This window comes from Herpailurus yagouaroundi, unplaced genomic scaffold (genome assembly GCF_014898765.1).
Source record: "Herpailurus yagouaroundi ecotype Mexico unplaced genomic scaffold, PumYag 67641, whole genome shotgun sequence".
NCBI lineage: Eukaryota > Metazoa > Chordata > Mammalia > Carnivora > Felidae > Herpailurus > Herpailurus yagouaroundi.
In genome coordinates, this window is record NW_024420442.1 from 1,901,410 (window position 1) to 1,925,751 (window position 24,342).

Here is a 24,342-nt window from a genome sequence, read left to right on the forward strand (position 1 = left end):
CTGGTGGGACTAGGCATTTCTCCAGGATCTCATCAATCCATCTCTTTGGGTAATGAGCTAGCTACCAATCCAATTGATTGTACCATCTATCAATTCCACTCACATCTTCCCACTTACCCTTGCCCAAAGGTTATCTGAAGATCCAAATGTTTTACTGCAGTGTCCATAGCATTCCCTTGTTCAGTAAGCTATTCTGAAACCCCTTTTATAGTGGGTAGTTAAAATTAATAAATGGTTGGTTTCTTTACCACGTTCTACAGGCTTCTGAAATTTACAGCGTCGCCAATCTCCCAGAACTCAGGCAAACTGCTTCAGGAAGACGGATCTCCACCCCCAAATTTCTCATAACAGGTTTGAACAGAACATTTTAAAAAACAGAGCTATACAACTGTTTCCCCCACTGGAATCAACCCACTGCCACCCAAAATAACCCAGACAACTGAACACAGCAGCTGGCAAAGGGCCGGGCGTCTCTAGCCATGGGGGGAAGGGAGGTAAATGCGCGCTGCCGAAGAAGCACTCTCTGTGACAACTCCTCGCTCCATTTCTAGCGATAACACACAGGCTACAGTCAGTGTTGGGAGAAGAACATATTTTCTGGTTTCCCCTGTAATCACACACTATGGCATTGAATGTACATGGGTAGCCCTAACTGAACACAACTGCCTAGTTTCTGAAAAGTTTACTGTAAAGTAGAATTTAAGGAATTCATCTTTTCATTGACTTACCCACCAAATTGGAGCCACGATGCCCTGCAAAGTTTTATTCCCTGGTTGTTAAAAAAAAAATTACACTTACAAATGCAGCAGAATTTTCAATTACGTATTTTAGAGGGAAAAATGTGATTAACACTAAAATAATAAATAACATGCTTTACTCAAAATGTCAGAGTAGAATGACTAAAAGCAAAAACAGTAATGTGTCAGAGATTCCGGTAATAGAATTACTTAACTAATATTGCCTCACGTATCGTTCCTCTATGAAAGCTCAATTTTGCGCCATTTCTAATATTTTCCCCGTTTTAGATTTGCCATCCCCTTTTCAGACCTCTTCATCAGATGAAGTCTATATGGCCTGTGAAATGATTTGCTGTGATAGAAGATAATGATGCATAAAGAAGGTCTGTTCAAATATGCAGTTGACTGGCAGCTGCTTAATTAATGTCTAAAGAATTATTAGTAAATTAAATTGTGACTATACTATTCCCAACCTAATGGTAAAAAGGGTAGTAGTGCTCTCATTAAGACATGTTATTGTATCAAAACATTGGTTGTTGAGATTGACAAAATGCTGATCATAGTTACATATTAACTCTGTGCTGTCATTTATCGCTCCAGGATAGAGTAATGACAGCTAACTTTTACTGAGCATTCACTGTGTACTATATCCCAGATACTATGGGAAGTGCTGTACGTGCATTATCACATTTCAGGCTGATAACAACCCTATAAAACGAAAAGCATTGGTATCACCATTTTATAGAAGAAATTGAGGCACAGAGGAGCTAAGTAATTTGACAAGGATCACAGTAAGCGGTAGAGTCTGATATGAAGCCAGACTAATTTCAGAGCCGGAATTCAACCGCTACACTAGGGAAAGAATTGGGCATTTCTATTGATGATGGATGGGGGGGGGGGGGTGGAGAGCAGATATAACAGCAGCAACTTTGTCTTTTAAAAAGAAAATGAAGTTGCATGGGGTGCCTGGGTGGCTCAGTCGGTTAAGCATCCGACTTCGGCTGGGGTCATGATCTCATGGTCCGTGAGTTTGAGCCCCGCGTCGGGGTCTGTGATGACAGCTCAGAGCCTGGAACCTGCTTTGGATTCTGTGTCTCTGTCTCTGCCCTTCCCCTGCTTGCACTCTCTCTCTCTCTCTCTCTCAAAAATAAACATTAAAAAAATGAAGTTGCAAAACATAAGCACACACAATTGTTGTTTGTATTTACTACATAAATGTCTTGATTTCAGTTTCTCTAAATCAATGACAAATGAGAGACATCTATTTAACTGAAGTTGGACTCTGTCAATATACTATGTATCTGTAAATGGTTTTTAATTAGGTTAAAATTGAACTCCACTACCCCCACACAAATACTGTAGCTTTGATGTCTTTGGGATAAGTAGCCGACAGCACGTTTTTATAGAGAAGCACTACAAAGAGAAATGGGAAAGACTGTTTTCCTGGAGCTTGGCTGAGGACTATGGCGGGAAAGGCCTGGAGCACACTAGTCCAGTGCTCTCAAGACTCAACCCTCGTGTGAATATAAATTATTGCAAATTCTTACACAGCTAAAAATAACAATCCTTACTTTACAGTAGATTCAATAGAACACAATTCTAACTAAATATGTTAATATACCTAATACTGCTATTTCAGATTACTGTTTTATGGTCAAGAAGTCATATTAGAAAATAGGGATTCTAAAACAATGATCTTCTTTTTTTTTTTTTTTTTAATTTTTTTTTTCAACGTTTATTTATTTTTGGGACAGAGAGAGACAGAGCATGAATGGGGGAGGGGCAGAGAGAGAGGGAGACACAGAATCGGAAACAGGCTCCAGGCTCCGAGCCATCAGCCCAGAGCCTGACGCGGGGCTCGAGCTCACGGACCGCGAGATCGTGACCTGGCTGAAGCCGGACGCTTAACCGACTGCGCCACCCAGGCGCCCCAATGATCTTCTTTTTTGAGTGATGTACTTAAAAAATATATATACTAACCAGTTGAGCTGTATCCCGACCTCAGAACTATACACGGGTCCTTCTTCCAACCCCCAGCTTGCAAAATAATCTCTCTTCTCTATAAAATTTCTTAAAGTTCCTCTTGAATAACAATTGCCTGATTATCACAAAACCAGCCCTATATCTTTTCCCTTAAAGTATATGCAAATCACCTATTTTCACTCTCTAAAATAAATCTCCTGTCCACATCCCAAATCAGTTACTGCTTTTATGCTGTTTCTCTTGATTAAGGAGTGGTAGCAATTATTATTATTTCTAGTATTAGTCATGGTTTCCAGGGAATAGCGAGGTTATAATTCATGCTTTACTGCAATGGGTAAATCAGGCAAGTGAAAAACAGCACGAGCCCATAATTTAAATCCTCTTTGAGTTCTTAATCTAAGCCTCTGACATTTGAATTAGGAACAGTAATATATGGTTAAAATTAAACCACGAAGCAAGCCCATATAAATGACTATAAAATCTAACTCTATCACCCAGAAACTCATAAATTAAGACACAAGATTAAAATTCTGCTTTTAATTCTTAGTATTATACCTTAATGCTGCAATATATAACATGCTAAATAGATGTATATTTTGTTTTCATTTACATTGCGTGTTACATAGAGTAAGGCCTTTTGATCTTAACTAAAAGCCTGTAATCTGCAGCTGACAAGTTATTCCTCTGAAAACACATTTTTCCAATTAATGAAAAACCAGAAAGCATTTTTATGTCATTAAATCTACACTCCATTTATTCTAAGTAAGAGGAATTATATCCTCTTTTACTCTTGGTTGTGATTTAAGTCTAGACTCTTTCCCATCCTCTTTTTTCCCTTTGATGCCGGTTTTCTAAGAATCATGGATCAGCGTAAATTGCGTGAGATGGAAATACTGCTTATAAAGAGAAACATCACCACAGTATTTCAGACGATGAGCGGGTAGGTGGTCTTTCATTCTCTGTCCCCATGCTATGTATGAATGGCTGCCCCATTGGGAGTGGCAACCAACATTTCCCTTTTGTTCTATTGTTCTATTACAGGACCCTCCCCCCTCCTCCCCCCCCCCCCCCCCCCCCGCCCTTTTCTTAGCTCCTCTTTGTCCCATGCTACATTGCCTCCACTATAACCCCTTCCACCCAGCCCCAGTCCCATCTGGCCTAAGTGCTGGCAGGCAAATGGAGACAGGAAAAAGAAAGGGAATGCTACTCAAGAGATCAAGAGATGGAGAGGAACTAACGTTCCTTGAATACTTGTTTTGTGCCAGGGGCTGGGCCAAGCATTTTTATGTGCCATGTCATGTAATTCTGTACCAACCCTACAAAATTGGAACTACTATCTTCAGTTGTACAGATGATGAAACAGAGGCCACATGGATCCTTTAAAAAATATGCCCGACACTTACACAGCTAACACAAGTCATAAAAGAAACAAGGCTTCGGGGGCACCTGGGTGGCTCAGCCGGTTGGGCATCCGATTTCGGCTCAGGTCATGATCTCACAGTTCCTGGGTTCGAGCCCCGCGTCGGGCTCTGTGCTGACAGCTCTGAGAGCCTGGAGCCTGCTTCGGATTCTGTGTCTCCCTCTCTCTCTGCCCCTCCCCAGCTCACACTCTGCCTCTCTATCTCTCTCAAAAATAGACATTAAAAAAAATGTTTTAAAGAAACAAGGGGAATCAAAAAACTTAAAGGAAGGCAAATTCTGCTTATCTTCCTCCTCACCACATCTCTCCAGCCCTCAACCCCAGGGCTCATCTTCCTGAGACCAGCAGGGCCAGTTGTCTCCAGCCTAGTATTCTCAATGAGCCTTCAACTGTAACTCTTAATATTACCTTAAAGTTAACTCTTAAATGGTACTTACAATAAAGCCATACACACTGTCTCAGGGACAAATGAAGGGATGGAAAAGTCTTTGGACTTCCATTTCCAGGAATATGGAAGACTAGGTCTCCTAAAAAAAAAATCTCCTCCTACAAAATACCTAGAAATTCTGTAGGTTTGCTTTTTTTTTTTTAAGTTTATTTAGTTTGAGAAAGAGAGAGTGAGGGGCAGAGAGAGAGGGGGAAAGAGACAATCCCAAGCAGACTCCACACTGTTATGCAGAGCCCGACACAGAGCTCGTTCCCACGAACCGTGAGATCACGACCTAAGCCAAGATCATGACCTGAGCCAAAATCAAGGGTTGTTTAACTGACTGAGGCACCCCTGTAGGTTTATTTTGAATCCTTTTGATGTGTAACATAACTCAGCCATCAAGAAAGAAGAGGAAATCTCCAAAAGTCCAAAACAAAAAAAGATGCTGAAGGCAGAACAGTAAACAGATGTTAACGCTTCAACAGCCCTGGGTGTTTTCACACTTGTCTGTAACCAATATTCAAAGAGATATTAGCAGAGAAATGTTCAGAATTTATGAAAGTTATGAATCCTCAAATTCAGAAGGCACAAACCAAAAGCAGGATTTGAAAAAGAGAAATTCCAAGTTGTAAAGGAAAAACTCAGATTTGTTCTTCCTATGTAGGGAAAAACCTCAATCTAGTCTGATGGGGTTTTGGGGTGATGGAGGGGGGTGGAGCTGACAGCCAAGAAAGCATTCTTGAAGACATCTTTGGTGCAAAAAGGTGATTTTATGAAAGCATGGGGACAGGATGTGTGGGCAGAAAGAGCTGCATTGGGGTTGTGACGAGTAACTGATTATATACCCTCAAATTGCGAGGCTGTTAGGGACAGCATACATCTCTAAGATATTTTGGAAGCAAGGTTTCCAGCACCTTGAGGGGTCAGCTGTTGCTAGGGAAACATCATTTATTAACATTTAATAAAACCTCAGTCATGAGACCCTTTAGATGTATATCAGGGGCCAGAAGCCTGGAGTATGATTGCCAGCATATATCTTGGGGGAGTTGAGATAAAGGAAGTTTCCAAAGGAATTTTTATATGGTACAGTAGACTTATAGGATCCTGGGGGGTCAGGATAATGTTAAGCCAAGATTGCCTTTTGCCCCTAGCAAAGTGTCATCATCGAGGCAGCTGAGCTCCCAGAGGGAGGACACTCTCCTGGTCTCAAGGACTTGTCAATGGGCTGTAGGCAGCAAGGGAATTTAATTTTTCATTTGCCTTAGTTTGTCACATCACCATGGCAAGCATGTAAACCCCTTCCATCTTGGTGAGGGTGATATTAGGGCTTCAGGAGACGGAGTCTGTAGGTTTCTGGAGATTAGGCTATGGAGAAGATTGCCTTTTTCTTGCAGTTTACTCAGTTATCCATGAACTGAAGGAGACTCCTGTCCTGCATGACTGTGATCTCTATCGGTCAACTATCTGCTTTCTTTCCTTTCCCCTGTCCTTGGGCAGCCAGGAGTGTCCAAGGAATATCACACATATCCCACCTGGTGGGGAGGGTGGGGAGGGTGGCAGTGCTGTTAGCATGTACTTTGCCTTCAGCTCGCCCCACGCTCCCTCATCATAGTCTACCTAGTGTGTTGGGAAAAACTCAGTTCTCCCCTCCTGTGTTTCTTCTTTCCTTTTAAAAAAAAATTTTTTTAACATTTATTTATTTTTGAGACAGAGAGAGACACAGCATGAACGGGGGAGGGGCAGAGAGAGAGGGAGACACAGAATCCAAAGCAGGCTCCAGGCTCTGAGCCATCATCCCAGAGCCCGACGCGAGGCTCGAACTTGCGGACCGCAAGATCACGACCTGAGCCGAAGTCGGACGCTTAACCAACTGAGCCACCCAAGCGCCCCATCTTCTTTACTTTTTTACAAAGACACCCTACTCACACAGAACACTTCCCTTCTGACACTTCTGGTCACCAGATGCAGGTTTTTACCCACACCAAGCAATGCTCTGTGACACCAGCCAGGTATCCCATAATTTAACCCCATTCTAACACTATCTTTGAGATAGTGCCAGACCCCACAGGTTAGGAGTCTCAGACTCAGGTCCCACAAGACTGCTCACCCTCCCACTGCCTACTTCAGATGCCAATGCAAGTAGCAGGCCCCCAGGTCACTCATAACTTCCATCCGATTTGACTACAAATGGGAGGTTGCCATGACTCCGTCCTCAGGTTCAATTAATTTGCTAAAGTGGCTCACAGAACATAAAGAAACACATTTACCAGTTTATTAAGAGATATGGCAGAAGATACAGATGAACAGTCAGATGAAAAGACACATATGGCCAATTCCCAAACAAAGGAACTTCTGTCCCCATGGAGTTGGGTTCATCACCCTCCCCGTGTAGACGTGTTCACCAGCCTGAAAGCTCTCTGGGATTTTACGGAGACTTCATCATGCAGGCATGACCAATTATTAGCTCCGTTCCCAGCCCCTGTGCCCGCTCTGGAGGATGGGGTGGAAGCTGAAAATCCCAAGCTACTAATCACGGCTTGGGCTTATTGGTGACCAGCCCCCACCCAAGAGCCATGCAGGACCCGATCCATGCAGAGTCACTCCAACAGCACAAAAGATGCTCTTAGTGCTCCTATATTAGGAAATCACAAGGGTTTTAGGAGTTCGGTGCCAGGAACTGGGGGCAGAGACCAATATATATGTTTTCTTTTATCTCACACAAATCTAAACATATTGCTGTCAAATATCAAAAACAAAATATTTTAGAGCACCCAGAAGGAAAAATAGATTATTATGAAGAAAAACTGACAGCAGGCATGTCAACAGCAACAATAACAGAAGAGGGGCACCTGGCTGGCTCATGCGACAGAGTGTGTGACTGTTGATCTCAAGGTTGTGAGTTCAAGCCCCACAATGGGTGTAGACATTACTTAAAAAAATAAAACCTTTAAAAAAAAAACAAAACACCCGGGAAGGATACCTGGGGGGCTTTGTAAGTTAAGTGCCTGACTCTCGATTTCGGCTCAGGTCATGATCTCACGGTCCCTGGGTTTGAGCCCGGCGTCGGGCTCTGTGCAGACAACTCAGAGCCTGGGGCCTACTTCGGATTCTATGTCTCCCTCTCTCTCTCTGCCCCTCCCCTGCTTGGGTTCTCTCTGTCTCTCTGTCTCTCTCTGTCTCTCTCTCTCTCTCTCTCAAAAACAAATAAACATTATGGGGCGCCTGGGTGGCCCAGTCAGTTGAGCATCTGACTTCGGCTCAGGTCATGATCTCGCAGTTCGTGAGTTCAGGCCCCAAGTTGGGCTCTGTGCTGACACCTCAGAGCCTGGAGCCTGCTTTGGATTCTGTGTCTCCCTCTCTCTCTGCCCCTCCCCCATTCACACTCTATCTGTCTCTCTCAAAAATAAACATTAAAAAAAAGAATTAAAAACATAAAAAATAAATAAATTAAAAAAATATGTGAAGCAAAACTAATGGAACTAAAAGGAGAAATAAAAAAATCTACAATTATTGTTGAAGATTTCAATACCCCTCTCTTACTAATTGACATAACAAGTAGACAGAAAATCAGCAAGGATATAGAAGAACTCAACACCATCAACCAAGAGGATCTAATAAACATTTGTTGAACATTCTACCCATCAGCAGGATACACATTCTCTTCAGATACCCATGGAACATATATCAAGATAGGCCCTATCCCAAGCCATAAAACGCTAACAAATTTCAAATAACTGAAATCATATGGAGTATGTTCTCTGACCACAGTGGAATCAAACTACAAATCAATAATAATTAAAAAAAAAATAACAAGAAAATTTCCAAACTTGGAAACTGAGCAACACAACTTTTTTTTTTTTTTAAAGATTTTATTTTTAAGTAATGTCTACATCCAACATGGTGCTTGAACTCACAACCCAAGATCCAGAGTTGCATGTTCCACCGAATGAGCCAGCCAGGCACCTCCCCCTACATTTTTTTTTAAAGATTTGATTGATGGATTGCTTGACTGAAGTAAACTCTGCACCCAGTGTGGCACTTGAACTTACAACCCTGAGTTCAAATGAAAAACTAAGCAACACGCTACTAAAAAACAATCCATGGGGTGCCTAGGTAGCTTAGTTGGTTAAATGTCCAACTCTTGATTTTGGCTCAGGTCATGATCTCAGACCTGATCTCACAGTTAATGAGTTCAAGCCCCAAATCAGGCTCTGTGCTAACAGCGTAGAGCTTGCTTGGGATTTTCTCTCCCTCTCTCTCTGCCCCTCCCCTGCTTGCTTGCTTGCTCTGTCTCTGTCTCAAAACAAATGAATAAACTTAAAAAACTTAAATAAATAACATAAAATAAAATAAAATAAAAAGCAATCCATGAACCAAAGGGGACGTTTTGAGGGAAATAAAAAATATATTGATATTGAGGGATGCCTGGCTCAGTCAGTTCAGCTCAGGTCATGATCTCACAGTTCATGGGTTCAAACCCAGCATCAGGCTCTGTGCTGACAACTCAGAGCCTACAGCCTGCTTCGGATTCTGTGTCTCCCTCTCTCTCTCTGCCCCTCCCCTGCTTGTGCTCTGTCTTTCTCTCAAAAATAAATAAACATTAAAAAAAATTTTTAAATATATTGATGTTGAATGAAAATAAGAACACAACATATTAAAATCTGTGGGACACAGCTAAAGCAGTGCTGAGAGGAAAATTTATAGCACTAATAACATATAATTGAAAAAAAAGAAATCTGAAATCAGTAATCCAAACTCCCACCTCAAGGACCTAGCAAAAGAACAAAATAAATGCAATGAAAAAACATTTAAATAAAATAAGTAAGTAAGTAAATAAATAAATAAATGCAATGCAAGCAGGAAAGAAATAATAAAGATAAGAGAAACCCATGAGATGAAAACAGAAAACAATAGGAAAAAAATCAGTGAAACAAAGAGCTGGCTCTTTAGAAAGATCAAAACAATTGACAGACCTCTAGTCAGCCTTACAGAGAAAAGGGAACACACACTTTGTATACCTTGCAAACATCAAAAGGATAACAAGGAAATACTAAGAACAACTGTAAACATAAATTTGTCAATTTCAGTGAAATTAACCAGTTCCTCAAAAAACACAAATTAGGGGGTGCCTGGCTGGCTCAGTCAGTAGAGTATGTGACTCTTTTTTTTTTTTTATGTGGTTTTTTATTTTTTTTTTTAACGTTTATTTTATTTTTGAGACAGAGAGAGACAGAGCATGAATGGGGGAGGGTCAGAGAGAGGGAGACACAGAATCTGAAACAGGCTCCAGGCTCTGAGCTGTCAGCACATAGCCTGACGCGGGGCTCGAACTCACAGACCGCGAGATCATGGCCTGAGCCGAAGTCGGCCGCTTAACCGACTGAGCCACCCAGGTGCCCCGAGTATGTGACTCTTGATCTCAGGGTTGTGAGTTTGAACCCCACGTTGAGTATAGATATTACTTAAAAATAAAATCTTTAGGGGCGCCTGGGTGGCACAGTCGGTTAAGCGTCCGACTTCAGCCAGGTCATGATCTCGCAGTCCGTGGGTTCGAGCCCCGCGTCAGGCTCTGGGTTGATGGCTCAGAGCCTGGAGCCTGTTTCGGATTCTGTGTCTCCCTCTCTCTCTGCCCCTCCTGTTCATGCTCTGTCTCTCTCTGTCCCAAAAATAAATAAACGTTGAAAAAAAAATTTTTTTAATAAATAAATAAATAAATAAATAAATAAATAAATAAAATCTTTAAAAAAAACACACACACATTGACACAATTCACTCAACATGAAATAGATCGTTTGAATAACCTTATAACTATAAGGAAATTTATTTAGCATTTTAAAGACTCAATTTAGGGACTACTGGATGGCTCAGTCAATTAAGCTTCTGACTTCGGCTCAGGTCATGACCTCATGGTTCATGGGTTCCAGCAGTGCATCAGGCTCTGTGCTGTCTTCGGAGCCTGTCAAAGGAGCCTGCTTCAAATCCTTTGTCCCCGCCCCCCACCCCCACCCCCATCCCTACACCACACTTTCTCTCCCTCAAAAATAAGCAAACATTTAAATAAATAAATAAATACAAAAATACATAAAAGGCTTGATTTAAAAGACTTCAATTTAAGGGGTGCCTGGCTGCCTTAGTAAAGCAAATGATTCTTGATCTCAGGGTTGTAAGTTCAATCCCCATGTTAGGTGTAGAGATTACTTAAAAAAATAAAATGAGGGGCGCCTGGGTGGCGCAGTCGGTTAAGCGTCCGACTTCAGCCAGGTCACGATCTCGCGGTCCGTGAGTTCGAGCCCCGCGTCGGGCTCTGGGCTGATGGCTCAGAGCCTGGAGCCTGTTTCCGATTCTGTGTCTCCCTCTCTCTCTGCCCCTCCCCCGTTCATGCTCTGTCTCTCTCTGTCCCAAAAATAAATAAACGTTGAAAAAAAAAATTAAAATAAAATGAATAAATAAATAACTTCAATTAAAAAAAAATTTTCACATCCACATAGTTTCACTGAACTATTCTACCAAGGCTTTAAAGAATTAACAGCAATTCTATATAATGTTTTCCAGAAAAAAGAAGAGGAAGGGATAGTTCCCAAATTACTGTACTGCCCTGATACAAAAACTAAATATAGTACAAAAAGAGAAAACTATGCATTTTATAACCATAGGTAGAAAAATTCTTAAAAATTTTAGTAAACAGAATTCGGTAACCCATTTAAAAATAAAATATATAGGGGCACTTGACTGGCTCAGTCAGTAGAGCATGTGACTCTTGATCTTGGGGGGTGGGTCATGAGTTTTAGCCTCCATGTTGGGGGTACATTGTGCTTACAATGTTTTTTAAATATTAAAAATACACACACACACACACACACACACACCACACACACACACACACACACACACACACACACACACACCATGAGCAGAGTTTATTCCAGGAATGCAATGCTGCTTCAGTATTTGAAAATCAAGCAACGCAATCTTCCATGTTAACAAGTTAAAGAAAAATCACACAATCACATCAGTACACACAGAAAAAGCATTTGATAAAATCCAACACTCATTCATAAGAAAAAAAAAACTCAGAAAAATAGGAATAGAGTGGAACTTCCTCAACTTGATAAGGAACATCTACAGAAACCCTACAGCTAACATCGTACTTAATGGTGAAAAACTAGATACTTACTTCCTATGATCAGGAAGAAGGCAAGGATACCTGCTCTTACCACTCTTATACATCATAGTGCTGAAAATTTTAGTCAGTGCAATAAGGCCAAAAGAAAGGAAGGAAGGAAGGAAGGAAGGAAGGAAGGAAGGAAGGAAGGAAGAAAGAAAGAAAGAAAGAAAGAAAGAAAGAAAGAAAGAAAGAAAGAAAAAAACATTGTATGGGGACAGATGGTAGCTACACTTTTGGTGAGCATAGCACAGTGTATAGAGATGTTGAATACCTATGCTGTACACCTGAAACTAATGTAACATTGTGTGTCAACTAAACTCAAATAGAAAAAAAACTTTGTGTGTGTCAAATAGAAGAAGTTTTTAAAGTAAAGGCACACAGATAGTAAAAGAGGAAATAAAACAGTCCCTATTTGCAGAGGACATGATTGTCTATGCAGAAAATCCCAAGTAGTCTACAAAAAAACTCTTAGAACTATTGAGTTCAGGAAAGTGTCAGGATAGAAGATAATCACATGAAAATGTATCATATTTCTATATACTACCATTGAACATACGGACACCAAAATAAAAACTATGATACCACTTACAATCATTCAAAAAAGAATTAAATGCTTAGGTGCAAATATAACAAAACATGTACAGGACTTGCATGCTGAAAATTACAAAATGCTGATTAAAGAAATCAAAGATCTAAATAAATGGAAAGACACACTTCGTTCATGGATTGAAAGATCCAACATAGTAAAGAAGTCAATCCTCTCTCAAATAGATATACAGGTTTAATGCAATTGCTGTCAAAATCCAAGCAAGATTTCTTTATATATATAAATAAAATTATTCCAGGGGCGCCTGGGTGGCTCAGTCGGTTGAGCGGCCGACTTTGGCTCAGGTCATGATCTCGCGGTCCGTGAGTTCGAGCCCCGCGTCGGGCTCTGTGCTGACAGCTCAGAGCCTGGAGCCTGTTTCGGATTCTGTGTCTCCCTCGCTCTGACCCTCCCCCGTTCATGCTCTGTCTCTCTCTGTCTCAAAAATAAATAAATGTTAAAAAAAAAATTTTTTTTAAAATTATTCCATAATTTACATAGAAAGACAAAGTAACTAGAATAGTTAAAACAATAACGTGGGATGAATCGGTCTACCTGATATCAAAACTTATTGCATAGCTACAGTCATCAGGATTGTGTGATACTGCTGGAGGAATAGAAACATAGATCAATGAAACAAATTAAAAGAGTCCAGAACTAGACCCACACAAATATGCCCAATGTGACAAAGGTGTGATGGAAGAAAGATAGCCTTTTCAATAAATGATGCTGCAGCAACTGGTCATCCCTCAACAACAACAACAACAACAACAACAACAACAACAACAACAAATCAAACAATCTACATCGCATGCCTTATATGAATACTAACTCAAAATGGATGAGAAGTTTAAAACTATAAAAGTTTTCAGAAAAAAATCTAAGCAAAAAAATCTTACCCTAGGATCTAGGTTAAGCAAAGAAAGAGTTCTTAGATTTGGAACCAAAAGTAGATCCATAAAAGGAAAAAGTGTTAAGTCGGACTTCATCAAAATGAAACTATATTGGGGCTCCTGGGTCCCTCAGTGGGTGGAACATGCAACTCTTGATCTTGGGGTTATGAGTTTGAGCCCTATGTTGGGTGTAGAGATTACTTAAAAATAAAATCTTTAAGAAAGAAAGAAAGAAAGAAAGAAAGAAAGAAAGAAAGAAAGAAAGAAAGAAAGGGAAAGAAAGACTATTGCTCTGTGAAGGAACATAAAGGCAAGCTACAGAATGGGAGAAAATATTTGCAAACCACATGAATGACAGAGGACTAATAAATGGACTGTATAAAGAACTCTCAAAGCGCAACAGTAAAATACAAACAATCCATTAGAAAATGGGCAAAATACATGAAGAGATATTTGACTGAAGAGGCTATACAGATGACAAAGAAGCACATGAAGATATTTAACAACACTAGCCATCAAGAGGGCAATCAAAACCACAATGAGATATTACTACTCACCTATCAGAAGGGCTAAAATAAAAAGATTATGGCAAATTTCAAATACTGATGAGTATGTATTGAAACTGTATCACTCACACGTTGCTGGTAGGGATATAAAATGGTATAGCCACACTGGAAAACAGTTTGGCAATTTCTTAAAAACCTAAACATGAAACTAACATATGACCCAGCAATTGCACTCCTGGGCATCTATCCCAGAAAAATGAAAACATACAAAAACCCACACATGTGTGTTTATAGCAGTTTTGTCATAATAGTCAAACACTGGAAATAACCCATATGTCCTTCAACAGATGGATGGCTAAACAAACTGTTTAGTGGAATAAACGTCACCTCACATCCATGGTAGTGGCCACTATGAAAAAAAAAAAAGAAAGAAAGGAAGGAAGAAAGAAAGAAAGAAAGAAAGAGAACAGAAGAACAAGTGTTGATGAAGATGTAGAGAAATTGGAACCACTGTGCACTGTTTTGGATAATGTAAAATGGAGCAACCACTATGGAAAACAGTGTGGAGTTTCCTCAAAACACTGAAAATAAAACTACCAAATGATCTGGCAATCCCATTTCTGGGTATATAGCCAAAAGAACTGAAAGCAGATCTAAAAAGAAATATTTTCATACCCATGTTCATAGCATTATTCATAACAGTCAAGAGATGGAAGCAACCCAAATGTCCATCGATGGACAAATGAATAAACAAAATGTGATAAAGACATACAATGGCATATTATTCCATCTTTAAAAAAAGGAAGGAAATCCTGTCACATGCTACAATACAGACGAACCCTAAGGACATTATGCTAAATAAAATATGCCAGTTACAAAACAAATATTGTAGGATTCCACTTATATAAGGTATAAGGATAGTCAAGTTCATAGAAACACAACGTATGATGGTGGTTAACCAGAGACTAGTGGGGAGGGGTAAATGGGGAGTTGTTTCATGGGTATAGAATTTCAGCTTTGCAAGATGAAATGAGTTCTTTCTTTTTTTACTGTTTATTTATTTATTTTGGAGAGAGAGCGAGGGAGGGGCAGAGAGAGAGGAGAGGAGAGGAGAGGAGAGGAGAGGAGAGGAGAGGAGAGGAGGGAGAGAGAGAGAGAGAGAGAGAGAGAGAGAGAGAGAGAGAGAATCCCAAGTGGGCTCCAAGCTGACATCGTGGAGCCCAACTTGGGGCTTGATCCCACAAGTTGTGAAATCATGACCTGAGACAAGATCAAGAGTCGGAGGCTTGACTGGCTGAGCCACCCAGGCGCCCCTGGATGAAATGAGTTGGGAAGACTGGTCACACAACAATGCGAATGTACTTAACATTCCTGAACTGTATGCTTAAAATTGGTTACGGTAGTAAATTTTTGTTATGCATATCTTATTTTATTTTTATTTTTTATTTTATTTATTTTTAATTTATTTTAATGTTTATTTCTGAGAGAGGAAGAGAGAGCTCGAGCAGGAGAGGGGCAGAGAAAGAGGGAGAGAGAGGACCCGAAGCAGGCTCTGCACTGATAGCAGAGCCTGACGTGGGGCTGGAACTCATGAACCGTGGGATCATAACCTGAGCCGAAGCTGGGTACTCAACCAACCGAGCCACCCAGGCACCACCACATATTTTAAATTAAAAACATTTTAGGGGCGCCTGGCTGGTTCAGTCGGTAGAGCACGCAACTCTTGATCTTGGAATTATGAGTTCAAGCCCCACATTGGGTCTAGAGATTACTTTAAAAAAAATTGTAAATATATATATTTCGTATAACTTTCAACCTTTTTGCCCTCATTTCTAGTAACTGCCTATATAGTGTACATACCACAAATCTTTATTTTATACAAACCCAGCGATTATTCTGAACAATTATACTGCACAGTATGGCCCGTATTAAGAAAAAACATTAATCTGTTAAATATATACACTGGAAATATACCACAATTTTAACCCTCATCCAACATTGATTTTTTTTAATATATCCCCATGAATAAAATTGGCCATGCTTCTCTCTACCTGAGAGTCCCTGCTCCTCGTCACACATCCCTTTGCAACTACCTTTTCCCTTTCTCCAAACTTTGTTCTAATTCCTCACCTTTCTATTATCTCCACTCCACTGCTTTCTACAGAATCCCCACCCTAGGGGTCTCAACTCAGGAACCTGTCATGTCTACCTCCCATCCCTAATTCAGCATGCATTCGTCTTTTTTTTTTTTTTTTATGTTTATTTATTTTTGAGAGAGAGAGACAGAGTGCAAGCCAGGGAAGGGCAGAGAGAGAGACACAGAACCCGAAGTAGGCTGCAGGCTCCGAACTGTCAGCACACAGCTCAACATGAGGCTTGAACTCACCAACGGCGAGATGCCATTCAGATGCTTAACCGACTGAGCCACCCAGGCACCCCCAGCCTGCAATCATCTTATTGAGACAGAACCGTGGACCGGGGAAGCTGCCACTAGCTGCTTGGACTTGGAGAATTTGCAATCCTGCTTGTCAGGGATTGGCATGGACTGTTCTAGAACTAGGGTAAGGAGTGCTGAGTTAGCAAGGTAGCAAGGTTTTGGGAACACACTTTTGCATGAGGCTGAAGTCAAAGCTTAGGAACTATCTCCAAATGGGGGAGGAAAATGTTGATAGATTTGGGTCAAGTTCTCACTAAACATTGGGAGGACAGGTCCCTTTTTTTTTCTGTCCAAAACACAACCACAGTCACTGTTAGGAAACAGGTAGCCCACAAACAAAGAGACAATTGGTTGAGGGCACCTGGGTGGCTCAGTCGGTTGACCGTCCAGCTTTTGGTTTCGGCACAGGTCACGATCTCAGGGTCAGGGGATCAAGCCCCACGTTGGGCTCCATGCTGAGAGTGGAGCCTGCTTGGGATTCTCTTTCTCCCTCTCTGTCTGCCCCTCTCCCCCCACCCCTCTCTTTCTAAAAAAATTAAAATAAAAATTTTCTGAAAAAGAGAAAGAGAGACAACTGGTCACCTCAACACTGTGCTGCTAACAAATACTAGTCCTTCGTAGAAGTCAGAATAGGTTGAAGTGGATTCCAGATACACAATTTGGCAAATTATCGGCTTTGCACACCAGAGCAGAGAGGCCTGATCTGAATTCCAACTAAATGCGCCACTCCAAATTGTTCTGCAACTTGTGGGAAGAGACACTGCCATTGTTTCACAAGTGCCTCTGGCCAATGGTATCCTGAGCCAGGCTTCTTCCCCTTGTGATCACAAAGCCAACTTCAAAGGAGTGTGCAGTCTGTGCAGTCACAGGGAGCTCCCACCGACAAGGGCCAGGTGCTGGATTCAATGCTCTGCCAGCGTCACCTTGAAATTCCTAATAATTTTATCTTTGAATTTATAAGTTACTTTCCAGGAGACCATGGATCATGCACATGAACCAAGAAGATCACGTAGAAGAAAAAAGCTTTATATTTAGTACCTCGAACGGCAATTTTGTTCTTGCTTTTGATAAAAGCATTTTCATTTTGCACTGGGCTTGGCCAACTAGGGAGCCAGTCCTGCACGGCCACCACATTTTCCCGGCAAGACACTCCAACGACTGCCTCGAGGACACTGAGGCACTCTAGCTCTGCTTCAAGGAACCCGGGATTTGATGATATTTTGTTCTCCCCCCCCACCTTAATTTCACAAAACACATTTATTAGAAGAAAATTAGAAAATACATTTCATCAAAAAAGAAAAACATACAGGGGCGCCTGGGTGGCTCAGTTGGTTAAGTGGCCGGGTTCAGCTCAGGTCATGATCTCACGGTTCATGAGTTCAAGCCCCACATGGGGCTCTGTGCTGACAGCTCGGAGCCTGGAGCCTACTTCACATTCTATGTCTCCCTCTCTCTCTCTGCCCTTCCCCTACTCACACTCTGTCTCTCAAAAATAAATAAACATTTAAAAAAATTGAAAAAAAGAAAAATATACAAAACTCATTGCAAATCCTGAGATACAGAGATAAATACACTTTAATACTTTAACATCTCCTTCTAGTGTCATTTGGAGAGTTAGCTGGCCCATGTTCCAGTAACTTTCCAGAGCCTTCTCCAAGTCTCACCTCTGCCAATCTTAGTGTCACGGGAAAGTAGGGGATGATTGTTTCTTTCTTCCAACTCACTGTACCATCATGCCCTTTTTAACCTTTTATCTGGGGAGCATCATGTTGGACATGATACTTCTCCAAGGAAGCTTACCATTTCCCCAGCCTGCACTTGGGATGCAAAAAAATGGGTTCTGCTGCTCTAAGAATCCTTCCGACTTATTTGATATCACTCCATTCTCCTTCCCAGCCCACCCCTTATAGGAACTAGAAAGGATTATATTTGACTTCTTCCTATCTGGACAAGACAAAATGTCCCCTCCTTCTCAAGGTGGCATTCCCTCTTTCCATTCCCCAGGGACTTAATGATGGAAAGCAGTCAGATTACTATTAAAAGGAAACACACAGACAGGTATGTGAAAAATTATCCATGTGACATACATTTTAGGACCTTAATACTTGTTACCAAATACCCTACAAAATTTAGAACCCATTTAAACTCCCGGTAGCAAAATAGGACATGCCCTTTCTCGTGGTCCTCGAACAGTGGACACTAAGCTTGCCCAAAACGTTGTGTAAAATCTTATTTAGTTTGCATTTCTTCAGGTATTAGTGAGGTTGACCATTTCTGTCATGTTTATTTGTTCTTTTGTGAATTTCTGGCTTAAGATCTTTGCCCATTATTCTACTCATCTTTTTATGTTTTTCTTATTGATTTTTGAGAGCTCCTGATGTCACCAGCTAGACCCCAAGACCTGGCCTTTACTGCCTGCCTGCTTGTACTCACTAACCTTTGTCTTACATTTTCCTCTGAGCTCTTCCTTCTGGCTTTCCTCTGGACTCAGGCAAATGAAACCCCAAACCACCCTCCAGGTGATAGCGGCCAGTGCCCTGAGAAGACCTCCCACTAGCCCAGACCACCCAGGCCTCTTGAGCTAAACCTCTACGAAGTGACCTCTGGAATGACCCACAATTACCTTTACCTCATTATAATACTAAAATCTCTGCCCAAGGAGGAGCACAGGCCTTATTTACATAACATACGATGTATGTATAGACACGTTTCCTTAAAGCGCATGTGTGACTTATGCCCACCTCTGTATAGGATGACAAGGCTTCCCTATTTAAATATTAACCCTAACCCTAAACAAAGGAACCCATCCGCCCTCTCTCAGGAGTCACAGCTTTGGAAGCCATTTCCCACGATCTCCTCCTTTGCTTCGACTGAAAGTTTTCTCTGTGGGACAACACAACCGGGTGTACCTTCTGTCTCACCAAGGAGCAAAGCTCGTGTTGGTTCACTTACACTTAGATATAAAAATACTAACGAGTTGGCCATGTATCTTTTAATTTTATTTATGGTATGTTTTGCCTCTCAGAATTTTAAAAAATTTTATGAAATCAAATCTCTATCATCTTATTCCTTTTATATTTACTTTGTCTTCATGTTTAGAAGGGCCTCTACACATGGATTATATGAATCTGCATCTATATTATATGAATATGTATTTTACTGTTTTCATTTAAGGACACAATGTCTTTTGGTGCAAGATGTACGGTAAGGCTCTTTATTTCACCAAATGATTAACGAGTTGTTGTAATGTCCTGGTGTTCTTTGTAAAGAAGAAAAATCTAGTGCTCTTGATCTCCCAAGGCACCGTGTCTTCAATGGAGTAAGTGTAAGTGACCACCATAAACTTATCTTCTGACATGACACCCACTCTGAGGCAACTAGCTCTAACCTCAGCTCAATCTCCTAAGGCACTTACACATCTGGACTTGAGTGAGTGTGGTAAACAGAAAGGGACCTTCCAGATATACCTTGGGGAGCTAGCATATCTCATAATGCCCTCTGCCCTGCTGGTCCAAAGACCAATCACTGGGATTCCTCACGATGTCCTGCCCAGAGTTTCAGTAGTCTTGAAGAACTCCCTGTATCTCTGCTGTCACAACGTATCATTCCTGAGCCAATCCAGAGATGTTTATTTTAGAAGGCTGAGACATGCAAAGGACAAGTTCTTTTGGGCTGAGTTATCTTCAGCATGCTGGACAACGTATCATTATCTTCTGAGTGGAAAAGCCCCTAAACTCTTCAGGACATCAACCAATTACAGGAATTCCCCCAGTTTTCCACCACCACCCTAGTAACCCCACTAACACACCTTCTTAAGGACGAAAGCTTTTACCTAATCCCTGGCCACGGTCACAACATGCCAGCAGCTGAAATCCCTGTTTACCTCCACGTCTACCCTTGCCTCCCCTACCTACCCCAACATACTCCTAAGTTATTAAAACCAACCTCCAACTCGGGGTACCTGGCTGGCTCAGTTGGAAGAGCATGCGATTCTTGATCTTGGGGCCATGAGTTCAAGCCCCACATCACATGGTGAGATCACTTAAAAAAAAAAATAAACATCAAAAAATAAAAAATAAAACCAACCTCAATTTTATGGAGAGCTGCATTAATCACATGTTTCCTCCAAAATATATTACCTTATTCCTGTACCTACACCTTAAGGAATTTAGCTGTCACTGATGTTAAGAATAGAAGTATGGAAACACTAATTCCGGTCTTCTCGCTATAGACCTACTGCTTCAAGACATACTACTGTGATTCACAAAGATAAACCCATAAAGATAAAGCCCAAATGCCCTATTTAGGGTTCTGCTCCCAATTAAAAAAAATTTTTTTAATGTTTATTTATTTTTGACAGAGAGAGAGAGAGAGAGAGAGAGAGAGAGAATGAGCGGGGGAGGGGCGGAGAGAGAGGGAGACACAGAATCTGAAACAGGCTCCAGGCTCTGAGCTGTCAGCACAGAACCCGACACGGGGCTCAAACTCACAGACTGTGAGATCATGATCTGAGCCGAAGTCGGACGCTCAACCGACTGAGCCACCCAGGGGCCCCATCTGCTCCCAATTTTAATGTGTGTGGGGGGTGGGGGTGTTCCTCGACACCACCAAGAAGCCATGCTCCGGACATCAGCTGGATGTCCTACAAACCAACTCAATTCTGACACTGTCTACCCGGAGAAGACATCAGATCTCACAGGTTAAGGGTTCAGTCCCACAAGACCGCACCACACACACACACACACACATCAGCCATGAGCCCAGGTTGCTCCCTGTGCTTCTGACCAAGAGGATACAAATTGGGAGGTTTCAACAAACCCCCCCCCCCCCCCCACCACTCCGGGTGGCAATTTCCAGGCCCGATTCTTTTTTTTTTTTTAAGTTTTTTAATATTTATTTTTGAAAGAAAGAGAAACAGACTGTGAGCAGGGGAGGGGCAGAGAGAGAGGGAGACAGAGAATCCCAAGCAGGCTTCAGGCTCTGAGCTGTCAACACAGAACCTGATGTGGGGCTTGAACTCACGAACTGCGAGATCATGACCTGAGCCGAAGTTGGACACTTAACCCACTGAGCCACTTAGGCACCCCTCCCCTACTTATTCTTAATTTCCAAATGCTCCAGAAAATTCTCTCTATTGGTAATATCACATAGCTCTCCCTAAAGCTATGATTCATCTTGCTGTTAGCAGAATCATCTTCCTAAAACACAAATCTGATCATGACACAAATTTTTTTCAAGTTTGTTGGTGCCTACTAAATAAATCAAGCGCCGTGGTTAGCTTGACAACCAACGTCCTTCACAATTTGGCCACAATCTATTTTGTTTTCAGATTCTGCCATTTACCACCAGATCTCTCCCAATGCATAACTCTAGCCCCCACTCAACTACTCCCCAAAGATACTGTCAGGGAGGAAGACCTTCCTCTGCCCTATGGTCCTTCTAGCTGGACTTAGAATCATGTTGACGTGAGACAGAGTAATAGGAGAAAACCAAATTTAATAGGCGTGCAGACTGGGAATCCACACAGACAGGGAAATTCCTAAGACACTTAAGCAACACAAAGCTTACAAGACCTAAGGAGAGGGGTAAGGCCCTGAGGATAGCAATAAGGGGACAGGAAATATTTGGACAAACAAAGGTTGCTCTATTATGCAGATAAGCTCCTTAGGTAAAGGGCAGTCTCAGTTAACAGCTGTCTTCCCGGTAAGGCTTTCCTTTCCAATGTAAATTTAGGCAGTTGAGGGGGAGGCAGAGAGTTTTTCCTGCACCGTCTGGGCTTTGATTACTCATTTCTTTTTCTGAATGTGTTTGTTTTGTGGGAGAGAGAGAGTGTGAGAGAGAGAGAGAATGTGTGCACGCTCCTGCACACGTGTACGAACCGTGAGATCATGACCTGAGCAGAAATCAAGAGTCCGATGCTCAACCGACTGAGCCACCCAGGTACCCCTGATTACTTTTAACTCAAAATCATCTTTATGCCAAAGTGGCACATTCTGGGGTGACTCATCCAGCACCCCTTCAATACCATGTACTTTTAGGTTCCATGCCAATCCAATCTTGTTGGCGGGAATTTTTTATTGTTGGTGTAACTGTTTTAATTTTTCCATTCAAATCTACCCTCAACACACTGAACATAATGACTAAATGTGCACCGGCTGGCTCCCGTTCACCTGCAGGATAACATTCAGTCTTGAACATGGCACACAAGGCCATCCACGATCCAGCCTCCTCTGACTTCTCTAATCAAATTCCTCACCACTCTCTGCCTTGTATTTCATGCTCTGGCAATCCAAACTGCCTATAGTTTGTCACTTGTACTTTTCGCTCTGACTTGCAGGTGCTTTTTTTCTCCTAAGAACGCCGCAGGCAGCCCCAGCCCCTTCCTCGGCCTAATTCCTACAGGCTCCCTAAGACTCAGCTCAGATACCATTACCTCCTGGAAATCTTCCCTGGTACCTCCACACGAGCACCTCTCATACAGCCTCCTCTAACACAGAATGTAAATTTCCATCACAGTTTTTAGTTCATTGTATCCTAATTATATTTTTGTGTGCCAATGAACCCGTTGGGTCATACTTTTCTCTCAAGGGAGGGACTCGTTATTAACCTCTGTGTATCCCCAAAGTCTAACAATATATCGTACACAATAGGCACAATAAACGCTTGCTGATTAAATTAACAAGGAAGTGGACTATGTCCTATCAGTTGCTTGCTAAACCAATCTCCTTGCCCCAACCTAACACTGAAGAAATGCCTTGGGGGAGGGGAAAAATCTGCCACAAACTCAGTCACAAACACATTTTGAAGAATCTGTCAGATTTGGTTAAGACTCTCTAGCACTGCGCATGTGTAGCTTCTATACCCAAATATTTGGCCAAAAGGACATCTTCACTGAGTGAAGTGACTGTTCTAATAAAGAATCACTTGGGGTGCCTGGGTGGCTCAGTTAAGCGGTTGACTCTGGATTTCGGTTCAGGTCATGATCTCCTGGTTCCTGGGATTGAGCCCCATGTCAGGCACAGAGCCTGCTTGAGATTCTCTCTCTCTCTCTCTCTCTCTCTCTCTCTCTCTCTCACTCTCTCTGCCCCACCCCTCCTCATGCTCCTTCTCTCTCTCTCTCTCTCAAAATAAATAAATAAATAAATATTAAAAAAAGAATCACATAATTTTATATAATGTCTTACTGTGATTATCTGTTCATGTATCTGTGTCTCCCACAAGACTGAGCTGCTTAAGCCTCCACACCTAGTAAAATGCTTGACAAATGGTAAGCACTCAATAAATGCTTGTTGAATAAATATATAAGACATACATTCATGCTGTTTCCTCTACCAGAAATGTCTCTTCTCCCTCTCCTTTTCCATCTAAAAAAATTATACCTGTACTTCAGAGTTGAGCTCAAATGTCAACCTTTCTGACTCAGCATAAAGCAGAAATAATCATTTCCTCCTCCAAGCTACTGTATTTCTTAATACATATAGTTCTTTTATTTAAAGTTTATTTCTTGGGGTGCCTGGATGGCTCAGTCGGTTAAGTGTCCAACTTCGGCTCAGGTCATGATCTCATGGTTCACGAGTTCAAGCCCTACATCAGGCTCTGTGCTGACAGCTCCGAGCCTGGAGCCTGCTTCAGATTCTGGGTCTCTCTCTCTCTCTCTCTCTCTCTCTCTCTCTCTGCCCCTCCCCAACTCATGCTCTGTCTCTCTCTCTCTAAAAAATAAATAAAAACATCTAAAAAGATTTTATTTCTTGTTTTTAGTAATCTCTACTCCCAACGTTGGACTCAAACCCACGACCCCCAGATCAAGAGTCACATGCACTGAGTGCCTGGCACCTCTGAGTCAGCCAGGCACCTCTGTACATATAATTCTTATAGCATCTACTACATGGTACTGTCGTTGGTTGAATTTAAGAACCATTACCCACTATTTCCTCAAGAGCAGGAACTTTATCTTATTTGCATCTGTATCTCCAATTAGATACCTAAATATTGAAGACCCTAATTAATAGTTTGTTAAATTAGATTGAAGGGAGGGATAACAGTAAGAATAGAAAGGAGGAGGTATGTGTTATAACAATGGGTAAAGACCAAATCAAGAGAAATTTCTGAACAAAAGTAGTGAGAGGGAAGAAAGGAGTTTGCAGAAAATCGAGGATGATTAAGGTTTTGAACCTGAATGGCTAGA

The 24,342-nt window shown here is 41.6% G+C and overlaps 1 long non-coding RNA gene across 2 annotated transcripts in view; it reads right to left on the reverse strand.

Annotated features, from left to right (window-relative positions):
• The window catches only part of LOC121025466 (uncharacterized), a 143,301-nt gene that overhangs the window by 92,639 nt on the left and 26,320 nt on the right, over positions 1-24,342 (reverse strand). The window contains exon 3 of one of the 2 annotated variants that reach the window (XR_005788053.1): positions 729-769. The exons of the other annotated variant lie outside the window; for it this stretch is intronic. This is a non-coding gene — a long non-coding RNA (uncharacterized LOC121025466). The remainder of the gene's footprint in view (positions 1-728; positions 770-24,342) is intronic. 2 annotated transcript variants of the gene reach the window in all.